The 13,314-nt window shown below is 37.7% G+C and overlaps 1 pseudogene; it reads right to left on the bottom strand.

Annotated features, from left to right (window-relative positions):
* Positions 1 to 8,210: 8,210 nt before the first annotated feature.
* Positions 8,211 to 8,546, bottom strand: LOC145049710 (putative mitochondrial protein AtMg00820 pseudogene; annotated as a pseudogene).
* Between the last annotated feature and the right edge of the window lie 4,768 nt (positions 8,547 to 13,314).

Raw genomic sequence — 13,314 nt, 5'->3', positions numbered from 1 at the left:
CATTTACATAAGCCAAAATAGAAACATTCTCATTATTAAAAGAAAATCTAAAACCTTGTCTAAACAAACCATGAAATGAAATGATGTTTCTAGCTATTTCTGGCGAATAACAACAATTGTTCAAATCTAAACATAAATTCTTCCTTTGCACTAAAGAATACACTCCAATCTTGGTCACAGGCGACGATCTTCTGCTCCCCATGATTAGATTGATCCTTCCTTGCTCCACATCCCTACTTCTTCTTAGTCCCTGCACATTAGAATAAATGTGGTAACCACAACCGGTATCAAGAACCCAAGAAATAGCATGATTAGAATCGTTAGATTTAATTGTATATATACCTGCGAAAGATGGCTTGATCTTTCCTTCCTTGATGGCTTGCAGGTGCTCTGGGCAGCTTCTCTTCCAATGTCCTATCTTGTGGCAATGGTGGCACTCTGCCTCCTTAGGGTTAGGGCAGGGCTTAGCGGGATCAACTTTGGTCCCACTAGAAGAGGCACCATCTCGGGCTTTAACCTTGCGATAGTTCTTAGACGAAGCCTTCCTCTTCTTTCCCTTTCCTTGACCAATAGCCAAGACAGGAGCAGCGGGTGGATTGGGAGTTGGTGCAACAGACTTGTCTTTGAAGTTGCTCTCAGCGACCCTCAAGAGACCTTGGAGTTTTCTTAGGGTGACCTCCTCTTTGTTCATGTGGTAGGTCATCCTAAATTGATTGTACATCGGAGGCAAAGAGTGAAGCACCATTTCGATCACCAAGTCTTCCCCAAAGTCAACATTTAACTTGCGAAGGCGGTAGACATACCTTTGCATCTTTTGCAAGTGCACAGTAAGAGACTCTCCATGACCCATCTTAGCGGAAATCATGTTAGTGAAAATCTCATAATGCTCTTGTCTCGCGTTTTGGTGGTATCTCTCCAATAAGTCTCGATGCATCTCGTACGGGTACATGTCCTCATAGGACTTTTGGAATTCGGAGTTCATGGTGGCTATCATGATGCAATGTACCTTCGTTGCATCGCGCTCATGAGTTTCAAAAGCGGTAAATTCAGCCGGAGTAGCAATTTCAGGGTTGATCTTCTCGAGCTTCTCATCGAGGACATACTCCTTATCCTCATAGCGAGCAATGGTGTGAATGTATCTTATCCATTCGCTAAAGTTCGTTCCATCGAAAGTGACCTTTTGACAAAGGCTCATCAATGTGAAAGAACTAGCAGCAGCGTTGTTTGCGTTCAACATCTACAAACAGAAAGGACAAAGATAGATTAGATTATGAATCCCTAATTATCACCCAATAAGAAAAATTAGGGCTAGGATCCAACAACAATATTTACATATTAGAAAAGGGATGCCGTAATCTAACATGCAGATAATATGAAGGTAAGTGAATGACGATTCACTAATTCTCCACCATATAAACATAACTTTAAGTCCTAAATGTATTGAGAATTCCAAGGTTCGGATGAGATTCATTGAAACTATTTAATGGCATGTTTAAATCTCGATATGCCCCTCTTGTTTGTGACTGGGATACCGAGGATCACAAAGCGGGTGTGAATTACCATGCAAATTCACATGGTGCCTTTATTGCAACGATCACCTATTCGATGTGCCGGTAAACCACACACGCTCCATCGAACTATGATAAACAATGAATCACCCTTTGCCACCTTTGCTTAGAACCAATTAGTGTGCCGGTAAACCACACACGCTCCACTAACTTCTTAGCAAGGGTGCAAAGTGTAATTTCATGGGATTGCATCAATTCACTTTTCCTAAAGTAACTAAGATTGGGAAATTTAAAATATGTGTAGTTACTTTGTATTTCCGATTATACTTTTAATGAGAGGATGAGGTTGCCCTATCCTACCCGTTCGGCTAACGACCCTCCACAGATCAAGCAAGCGGTGGGTGGGAGTGTACACCCATTAAGCGCCATTTTATAGGTCGCAACCTTATACCCACCTTATAGATCGGCTTTGTGAATAAGGCTTACTAACGGTAAGACTAGCATTTTAGTTATACATATATATATTATTCTTGTAATATTATATTAGTATAGGGTTGTATTTTAAACATTTTAAAATCTAGGGTTTGAAATTTAAATTGTCTAAATTAAAACTTTTAATCACAAAATACAAATTTCAAAACTTAAGGACAAGTTTTAAACATTTAAAACATGGAGGATTAAATAACAAATAATTCTAATTAACAATTAATTTCCTAATTATCTATATTTGATTTATTCAAGATTTCTTGCAAGATAATTACCAATTTAATCAAAATAATTGATTAACTATCATATAAGGAAATTAAATATTTTATTAGTTGATAAATATCTTTAATTAGATGAAGATTATAGTCATATATATAAAAAAATCGGATTACGGTTGATCTAATATGATTAAGGTAAGTTTCCATAAGATAATCATGAAGAAATCCCGAATCTAGCCATTCCTGACGCTTGGACTCGCCGAGTGCACCAAGGGACTCGCCGAGTCCATGACTCAGAAACACAAAAATCGAATTTTGTAGTTAAGTTTCAAACAAATAAGCAGCAATTTAATGAAAACCAAGCTAGGCTCTGATACCACTGATGGGTTTTAGCCATAATAACTTTCCTATGTGTGCATGCAAAACCCTAATGCATTGAAATTAGGCTTTCTAATTAAACATGCTTTGAATCCAAGACTTCTAATGACTAATTAGGTATAAGAACAATACTAAACCAGATCTAGAATCATACCTTTGAATCTCTTGTTTGATCTTGTTGTCTTGGAGCTCTAGAGTCACAATTGTAACTCCTCTAATGGCTTACAAACACCAAATAGCAAGGAGGATGATTTGAGAGAGAGGAAAGGGGAGGAATTCGGCCAGGGGTTCTCTACTTTAGATCAAGTGCCGATTTCCGTTTGCCATAGGGTCTATTTATACTTGTAGACTCCTTAAGGGTTACAACTTAAACCCTAATTGGATAATCTTCTCTTGAAGCAATCCAAATCCATTCCTTAGATAGCCTTGGACGATTTTAAGCTATCCTTAGCTTCTAGAATTCGTCCAACCACTATCCAATATGGATTTACAGTCTAAAGTTTAACTATCAAACAATTGACAGTTTATACCCTCTTATTTAATTAATCTCTTTAAGTCACCAAATTAATTCTAATTAATTCTATGACTTATATTAATCAAATAACAATATTATCATTCTTTATATTATTCTCATAATATATTAATAATATTTATTCTCTCTTAATAAATCATCCTATTAGGAAGCAATGGTGAAGGCAACCCAAAAGGACTATGCACAACCGGGTCAAATACTTGCCTAATATAGTTGCAGCCTTAGACACTATTCCAACATATATTACTTTCAATCGCAGGTCTTTTTGGAACTTATTAAGACAGGAAGAAATGGAAGTTTGAAAAGCCGTGTTGGCAACGGTGATATCTGTATGCAGTTGTTCCAGATACTCCCGTTCAGTGCGAAGTGAAGTGCTCAGTTTCGTAACCACATCATTTGCTTTGGAAGCATTTGATTCAGCTGCAGTGTGGAGATTTGTCATAATAGTCTTGGTTTCTGAGATTAGTTTATCGACTTTTTCGGTAGCCTATTGGCATGAAATAGTGGAGTCCTCAACTGTGTTCTTTTCTTTGGCCAGATTAGTTGCACATTCTTGCACAAGAGTGTCGAGCATACCCTTAATAGCTGCTTTAGAATATGCTTGGCTTGAGGAGGTTGTAGAGGATGCAAGAAGAGAATCCAACATGGCGTTTAGATCTTTGAGATGCCTCTGAGAGACAGGGGCATCATCATCACTATCTCTTTGGATCGAGAATGGACTATAATGAAAAGTGTCAAAATCTAGTCCATCAACACCGAGAAGGTCTTCGGAATCATGTTGAGGTTGAGGAGAAATGGGAGATGTGGTAGTAGTTGAAAAACCTGAAGTCTTTGCCCCGGATCAGATGCATTGACATGGACATGAGGTTCGCTTGTGGTGGTAGTGGTTGTTTCAGTAAAAAAACAGGTTGGGGTATAGGAACAGAAGAAGGTGGTTGAGTAGAAACAGGAGGTGGGCAAGGAGCAATTGTTATAGGAATAGAGGTGGAATTAGGTGATGGCGGAATAGAGAAAATTACCTCTTTCTCATTTTGGTTGACATCCTCCTCAGATTCGCTGTGATTTGCATCATCAGATTCGCTTACCAATGAAGTTGAGGAAGGGATGCGAACTTTACATACTGGTTTCTTGACTCGCTTTTGTTTTGGAGAAGATGGAGCAGGCTTGGAAGAATCTCCTTTTGTCTTTCGCTTTTTAGTAGTCTGAATTAGGGTAGATTGACCCTCTTTTGGTTGCTTCGGTTTTCACCCTTTCTTGACCTTATCAACTTCATTAAGAGTATGCTGCATCTCAGGAGCGATGACTCTGGGTCCTGAACATTGAAGCTTGTTGTATTCCCCAATGATTTTGCTTGCCCCAGACACACACCTATACATGGATTCAGGAATTGATCCCACAAAGGAAAACTTGGAGTTGTCAGCAACTACTATCTTGGTAGTGTGAAATGTAGCAATCGATGACATCAGAGAATCTGCCATGAGTGGTATGTTGAGCTTTGCGATTGCGCGCTGTACTAGGATGGTCGAAAATCGACCACAGGAAATCTCGTTGTGTCGAGTAGTGGAGTTTGTACTTTGTACCAGTTGAGCCCATAAAATGGAATCATAGTCTAGGTTGATCCCATGGTAGAGGCCATAAAGGATCATCATGAAGGACTTGCTTGCGCAATCCGAACTAGTTACCCATTTATAAAATGCCTTGAAGAGAAGGGTAAATAGGCCATTCCATTGGAGAGGAAGGTTAGATTTCTTGAACTTGGTGATGGAGATTATGAGATCTATGTACCCCATCTAATAGAACATGTCGATGATTTAAACAATGGAGATTTAATATGGGCTTACCTTTGAATCGTCAAAGGCAAGCCCTAGACGAGAGCAAAACCTAGCCTTCTTGATGGAAGTCTTCTTCTCAAATACCTCAAAGGTAATCCGTTCCTCCTCTTTAATGTAGGCTGCTAAAGAATAAGTTTTAATAGTAGCAACATCGAAACACAATCGAACTTGGTTAGAGAAATCACCAGAGGTGAGTACTTCAGACATTCGACGATCAACAACATGAATGGATCGTATTTTAATGGAGCCAAATCGAGAATGAAGTTTAGATTCTGTTTGATAGTGAGGAGAGATGGCAGAGCAAACTGCTCTTGAACTGAAGAAGAGTCATCCATTGTTGCAGGTCGGGGAAGAAGATGAACTGTTGAGAGAAAAATCGCCTTTTAGGGTTTGTAAAATCTTTGAGAGTGGTAAAGATTTAATCATTGATTGTACACTCCTTTTATATGATTGATGTGAGAAAGAGAAAAACCAAACGATGATTGCGTGACAATCCTTGATTTGATGCCTGGAAAAGTGGGATGTGACAACTGTAGTGCCTGACAGGGTGTCAGGTGACATCATACGGCATGAGAAATGAAACCGTTTCAAATTCCATGCGCCTTTATTTCGAAAACCTTATCTTCAATTGCCGCGTCAACAACTTTTATCCCTAACGTTGCAAAGTCCTTGTGTTCTTTTAGATGTATAATTACCTTTCGCTTTTGAGAAATAAACTTCATAAGGGCATATAACAGCGAATCTGTGAAACTGAAAAATGCGATAACTGTCACGAACTAGAATTTTGGAAATTCATAAAGATCTTCATGCAAGAGTGTGCCAAAGATAAGGAAATAAAGCAAATTATAGCTGTGGAATTTAAGTGATGCCAATAGAGACATGAAACTGTGGATCCCGGGCACGAGTCTCTTCCTTTTATGTCAAGAGAGACGAAGAAGTGTCTATGTTGTTTCCTATTGAAGTACAATCCTTTGTTTGTTAAGAAACAATGAAAGAAATCTTTTAAAGTTAGGCTAGAAAAGGTGGTTTCATCTTCAATCCAAACTACGAAACTTAACATAAGTACGAAACTTGGATGAAGTACTTGTGTGACCATTATAGCCATAACCGCAACTTGGTTTGATATTATTTCAGTGACTGGGTGATTTAAACATCTCAAATAAATAAATAAATAAAAATTGGATCTTATGGGTAGAAAAGTATTGGTTTTAGAACAATTCATAAAGATCACATAAAAAGAAAAAGAGATTTCATGGTACAATCGACAAAAGGAGGAGTTACGTCATTTCCATGGTGAAAATCTTGAAATTTTAATGGTTCACTGTCAATTCATGTAAGGGTGTTGAATGTTGGGTTTTACTCAGTTCATGGTGAACGAAGCTAAGATCATTAACTCCGATGTTTCATAACCATAAACCTCAGTGGTATGGCTGAGAGTGTCAAGGGTTACATTTATGAGTATGAAGGCAAATGGAGAAATGTGAAGGTGGCTCCCAAGAAGTAAATGTACCTCTGCTATGCGACGACCAAGCAGATAACTCTTAACTCATGTGGAGAAGAGTAAGGTAGCTCGTGACTAATGTGAATTTAACAACCTAGTTTGGAAGAAACGAATGGTAGATTCGATTCATTAAGGCTTCACATTGAGTCTATTGAGGCTTCGGACGACATTATTCGTTTTTGCAATCTAACTTGCAATGTTACTCAAAGAAACAAATATAATAAATAAGAAATGAAAATATTATTGTAATTTGATAATTTCTGAAAAAGAAAGAAACAAAACAAAAATAAAAAAACTTTTGGATTTTAAATTTAAAAGAGAAAACCATAAAACAATTAAATATTTATGTACTTTTGAAAGCTTTAATAAAAAATAAAACAAAATGAGAAAGCCTAATATACAAAATATACAAAAAGATCAGACCACGAGCGTTCGCTTTAAAAAAATGGAGGCGCAAGTTAGGGCGAACGTTCGTCTCAATTCATGTCCCGGAAAAATCGGAAACGAAATAAAGTGAGCGTTCGTTCTATTTCGCATGTGAAAAAATAAAAACGAAAGCGAACAGGAAACCCAAAAGCGAAATCCCTACTTTGAAAGTGAAAGTGGTTTTGGAACTGACTCTGCTTCCATCATTCCCAGGGCTTGGAGTATTCTATTAAAGGATGCTTTCTGCAAGGCTTTGATGAATATGTCAGCCAATTAGTCTGCGGATCGAACGAAATGAATCTCAACGTTGTCGTCTTCTACATGATCCTTGATGAAATGATACCTCGGTGTTATGTGTTTCGTCTTTGAGTGTGGCACTAGGTTGTGACAGATGCGAATTGTGCTTTCGGAGTCGCAATAGAGTGGGATTCACTTCATGTTCAAGGCATAGTCTCTTAATTGAATCTGAATCCATATGACCTAAGAAGTACAAGATACAACAACAATGTACTCAGCTTCGGCTGTTGACAACGAGACACATGTTTGCTTTTTGGACTACCAGCTGACAAGTTTGCCATCAAGAAATTAGCATCCTCCAGTTGTGCTTTTTCTATCTAACCCGCATCCTCCAAGATCAGCATCTAAAAACGCTTATACGAAGAAACCTGATTTCGCAGGATACCATATACCTAGTTAAGTGGTTCATTTCAGATATCTAAAGATATTCTTAACTGCCACCATATGAGGTTTGCGTGGATTAGGTTGAAACCTAACACAATAACAAACGGAAAACATAATATCTAGTCTGCTAGCTATTATAAACATTAGAGATCCTATCATTTGGCGATAAAGAGTCATATCAACAGCCTATTTTTCCAGAGATGGTGTTAGTTTCGTTCCGAATGCCATTGGAACCTTCACATTGGAGTTTCCCGTCATGCCGAACTTAGACAGTAAAGTCTTCGTGTATGCTTCTTGATTTATGAAAATGCCTTCTGGTCCCTGTCTTATATTCAAGCCAAGGAAAAAGTTAAGCAGACCCATAAATCTCATCTCAAATTTAGTTTCCATCAACTTTTTGAATTTAGTTGTTAAGCTAGGATTCATAGAGCCAAAGATGATGTCATCAACATAAATTTGGATTATCATTAAGTGGTCACCCTCTTTCTTGCGAAAGAAGGTTGGGTCAATCGAACCTTGTTTAAATTTAGACATTTTAAGGAAGCGAGTGAGAGTTTCATACCAGGCTCTTGGAGCTTGCTTCAGACCATAAACTTCCTCGTTCAAAATGTAGCAGTGATTGGGATACATCTCATTCACAAAACCTGATCATTGTTCCATGTATACGGTCTTTTCTAATTCTCCATTTAATAAAGCACACTTAACATCCATTTGAAATACTTCGAAGTTCATGTGCACTGCATATGCCAAGAAGATGCGAACAAATTCCAACCTTGCAACAGGTGCGAATGTTTCTTTGTGGACGACGCCTTCTTCCTGACAATATCCCTTAACCACGAGGCTCACTTTGTTCCTTATAACACCACCTTCTTTTTCCATTTTGTTGCGAAACATCCATTTTAGACCAACCACAGATGCATCCTGTGGAGTGGGAATCAATCTCCAAACCTTATTTCTTTCGAACTCATTGAGCTTGTCTTGCATTTCTTGTACCTAATTAGAGTGATCGAGAGTAGTATTGATAGATTTAGGTTCTATCTTAGATACAAACAAATTCAACATGCAATATTCCACTTGAGAGAATAAAGTAATTTGTTTCGCTTTTAGTTGAGATCTTGTAAGAACTCCTGCAGATGATTCACCAATCACTTGTGTTTTTGGATGATCTTTGGTCCATTTCGTTAGTGGAGGGTAATTTGGATCATAAGATGGATACAGTTCAGCATTCACGTCTTCGAATTCTTATTGAAAGTTTGTATCATCATTCGCATTTATATTCTCCCCCTCAAATGGACTTTCGTGTTTTACAACTGGAAGCGAATCCTTCCCTTGAAGAGGTGACCTTGATGGTAATGATGAACCCTCCCCCTGGAATGGATCATTTGATTTCTGTGGAGTAAAAAGTTCCTCCTGAGGACTTGCAGTGGAGTTAGAATTCTCCCCCTCGAGTGTAGAACTCGTGTTTTGAGGCTTATTCACCATTGATAGGTGATTGTGCATGTCTTTCGCAACATCATCAATTATCTTCTCCAATTCGTCTACCTTATTATCAGCTGTCTTTGCTTCAGATGTGATGGCCTTCTACGGTTTTTCAAATAGAAGCATGAATTCTTCATAGATATTGGCTGATGAAATGATCACTTGGTTCGATTGAGGAATGATCTCTTTAGTTTGACTATCATTCACTTGTGTCTTCTTTAAGTAATTGTCATCAAACGTGACATAATAGGTTTCTTCAATCTTTTTGGATCATTTGTTTAGAACCCTATATACTTTCGACGTTAGCGAATATCCCAGAAAAATGCCTTCATCAGCCTTCGCATCAAATTTATTCTGTTGTTCCTTTGAATTGAAAATGAAACACCTGGAACCAAAAACATGGAAGAACTTGACATTAGATTTTCATTTATTGATCATTTATAGGGAGTGACAGCGAATCTTTTATTAAGAAGCAATCCATTTTGAGTAAAGCAAGCGGTGGCAACAACATCAGCCCAGAAGTAAAGAGGCAGTGATGCAAATGAAAGCATGGTCCTGGCTGCTTCACAAAATGAACAGTTTTGTCTTTCAACAACCCCGTTTTGCGATGGAGAATAGTTAGCAGAAAAACTATGAGATACTCCATTGTCAGTGACAAAAGTATCGAACACGTGGTTCTTAAATTCTAGAACATTGTCTATTCAAACATTGCGAACCACCTTTCGCAGTTGTAACTCAATCTGCTTGATAAAGTATTTGAGCTTAGGAGTTGCTTCAAATTTCTTCTTAAGAAAGAACACCCAAGTGAAACCAGAAAAATCATCTACAATAACGAGAATATATTTGTTACTGTCAATACTTTCAATTGCAGATGGGCCATAAAGATTAATGTGAAGCAGTTCGAGTGGCTCAAGAACCTTCGTGTTCACTATAGTTGGATGACTTTTCCTGATTTTCTTTCCCATTTCACAGGCAGCGCATAGATGATCCTTGTCATATTTCAAGAGAGGAATACCTCACACATGATCACCAAGAACTAGCTTGTTGATATCTTTGAAGTTGAGGTGCAAAAGTCTCCTATGCCACAACCAACTATCGTCTAAAGCAGCTTTAGTGAGTAAACAAATAGAAGGCTTCCCTTGTATCAGATTGATATTCAATGGATACATTTCTCCTTTGCGTTTTGATTTAAGCAGCACTGTTTTCGACTTCTTTTCTATAATTTCAGATCCTTCATCGTCAAACGAGACTTTTATCCCAGTACCAACCACCAACTGCGAAACACTTATTAAGTTGTGTTGTAATCCTTCAACATATGCCACTTTGCAAATTGAGAATTCGCCATTCGTTATCATGCCATATCCTTTGATTTCCCCAAGTGCATTGGTCCACGCGAGTCTTTTACAGTAACTGGATAAGCAATAGAAGGATCAATCATATATGTTCGTTTTATTAGGGTTGTTTGATCTTTCTTCTTTATTGTAAAAACCTTAATACGATTATCCCTTTGGTTTGCTTCTTTCAATTTAGTTGGTTTTTGTTTTTGTTTGTTTCTAATTTGACTTTTAACAAACTTTCACTCTTCCTCCTTAGATCTAAAAGGAGTGTGGGACTCTGAAACAATCTTCACCGTCCCTTTATCGTATCGCGGGGAGGTGGAAGAGTGCGAAACTCCTGATTTGGAAATGAAGGTGGTTTTGGGAGATGACTTATGATTTGAAGGATAAGTGTGTTTGGAGACAGAGGATCTATGATGAATTGTGTGTCTTCGATCCTGAGGGCTGTGAGACTTATGAGATGAGAAGCCTTTTGGATTCGCATTTGAAGAGGATTTTTGGCTTTTAGAATTAATAGTTGATCCAACGTTTTTTTGAGGATTGAAACGCTTTTCATGGTGAGCATAGTTTGGATTTCTTGACTTCCAAAACTGCTTTCAGTCCTACAAAATTTTGTTGTACCTTGCGTTTCGTTGACATTTTTGTGTTGCGAACTGTTCAACAAATTTGTGAAAATTCGCCTTTGCCCTTGTCTTTCACACAGGAGTGTTTTCTTGAACTGAGGAGGTATCACTTGAAATATTCTTTGTTCCACTAGAGCTTCCCTTTTCATAGGTAGTATTAACCTTATTTAAAGGTTCAGCTACATACCTTCCTTTTACTCTCCAAGTTGTCTTTTTAGAAAGGCCTACTATTTCATCTGCATTATCAATCGGGACAGACCAAAAGTACTCATCACACCCATCAACATTAGCAGCTTCAACTAAGAATGTTAGTTCAACAATTTTACTTTTACATACGTCATTAACTGCGAAGACTTGGCTAGGTGATGTTTGGACCTTTGGAAAGATAATTTTAATTTCCTTTAGAACTATTGGATTATTTTGAGAAGGATGTGCGAATCCAACTGAATATTTTGAAATAAGAGGTTTCGCTTTTCAAGTTCATTTTTAAAGAACTGCATATAGTTAACCTCATATTCTACAGATATTTCACTCATTTCACTGTCCTCATCGAATTCAAAAATAATTTCGACATTTAATTTATTGTCTAAACTCTTTGAACTCCATGAGTCAAATTTTTGTATAGTTTCGGTTTTAATCTTTAACCTGTCATTTTCTTTAAGTAACTGTCTTAGCATGTCCTTGTTGTATTTGGACTAAATGAACAATTCAATTTTGTCAAGTCCAATTCTATATGCATATGAAGTTTTATCTGATGAGACGATAGATTCACATTAAAAACAATCATCATCAATTTCACCTTCCATTAATTCCAAAAATGACTAGATCATTTTATGAATTTTCTTACCAATTTCACAATCCAAATGCAATTGAGTGATATTAAAATAAAGCCTCTTACCAATCAAGCAAAAAATGTTACGTTGTTTTAAAAGCTTTAAATTGTCTTGTTGTAAATAAATAGACTCATCTCTAGACCTAGAAAGCTCAGACTCTATCTTCTCTATCCCATCCTTCGTTCCTCACTCTTTGACGACACCCTGCTGATTTGATCGGTTATGTTAGCGTTTGATAGGCTAGTTTGTTTCAAACTTTCAATTATACTTGAAAAGGTGAATTTTAAATCGTTTAATTCAGTTTCATAATTAGATACAGGAACATGAAGAGATTCAAGAATGGAATGTACCTTATTAATCAGCTGATCACATTAGCTGATTTGTGGAAGAGTTGGCTTTGCAGCGAAGCAGCCGTCGACCTTTCTTCCATTCTCTTCTCCTTGTCCTCCATCTGTTGCATACCCTCACATTTGTGACACGTCATTTTTCACCATAAAACACTTTCCACCAACATGCAAATCCCCTTCATTCCCTATAAAGCTCTTTCAGTGAGTGGGCCTTTTAACCTCTTCATCCTCTGAATCAGTGGACCATACCTCCACTCCAGCGAACTCATCATCATCATTATTACCCTGCACAATTAAAGTAGGCATCGATTTATCAGCTTTCTTTTTCTGCTTGATTTCCTCAAGCTTGCGAAGATGGTAGGCATCATCTCTTCTCCCTCTTTTTCTCATTCAATCACCTCAACATGCACTCTTTAGCCAAATGATTCTTGCCATGACAATAGTTGCAATCATAGCCTGAATCACCTGCAAGCTTTTTCTCTTTCTTTTCTTCTTTCTTCTGGAAGCTATTCACTTTTTCCTCCTTCGCTTTTACTGAACTGTAGCTTCCTTGCCAGTTTCGGTTTTCGTTGGAGGGAAGCTTCTTCTTTTTGAATCTCCTGGGATTCAACACCATCAGAGCAAACTCTTCATTTGTGAGCTCACAGTTAGAAAGATTCGTCTCATCTTAATCCTCAGCAACTTGCTTCCCCTTTGCAATCAGTGCCAACATGCCCATGCTTGACACAACTTTCACTTCTTTAGTCACCTCACTTTTGTGTGACTTCAAAATACCTACCAGCTTTGCTAAGGTGTAATTTTGGAACTGCTCGTGAGCTTTCACCATTGATACCACAACCATCCATTCAAACCTTAAGCTATTCATGAACGTTACCTTCTGCTCGATGATTTCACGTCCAATGTCATGTTTCTTCATCGTGTTCAAAAGATGCTTGTAGCGATTGAAAGTTTGACTAAGATTTTCTTCAGCCTTTTGCGCAAAAGCTGTAACGACCGTAGATCCGGGCTAGTCAATTTAGAGACAATAGAGGTCGAAAACAAATTTTCGACAAAAGATTATTTAAAATAAACAATTTGAAACAAGTTATAGTATATGTCACAAGGTTTCCTTACACATAAAGAACGTCGAAATC

The sequence above is a fragment of the Lactuca serriola genome, chromosome 5 (genome assembly GCF_051521515.1).
Source record: "Lactuca serriola cultivar US96UC23 chromosome 5, Lser_US96UC23_V15, whole genome shotgun sequence".
NCBI classification, from domain to species: domain Eukaryota; kingdom Viridiplantae; phylum Streptophyta; class Magnoliopsida; order Asterales; family Asteraceae; genus Lactuca; species Lactuca serriola.
Note: the sequence above shows the minus strand (reverse complement) of the source record. Positions and strands in the feature narration are given on the sequence as shown.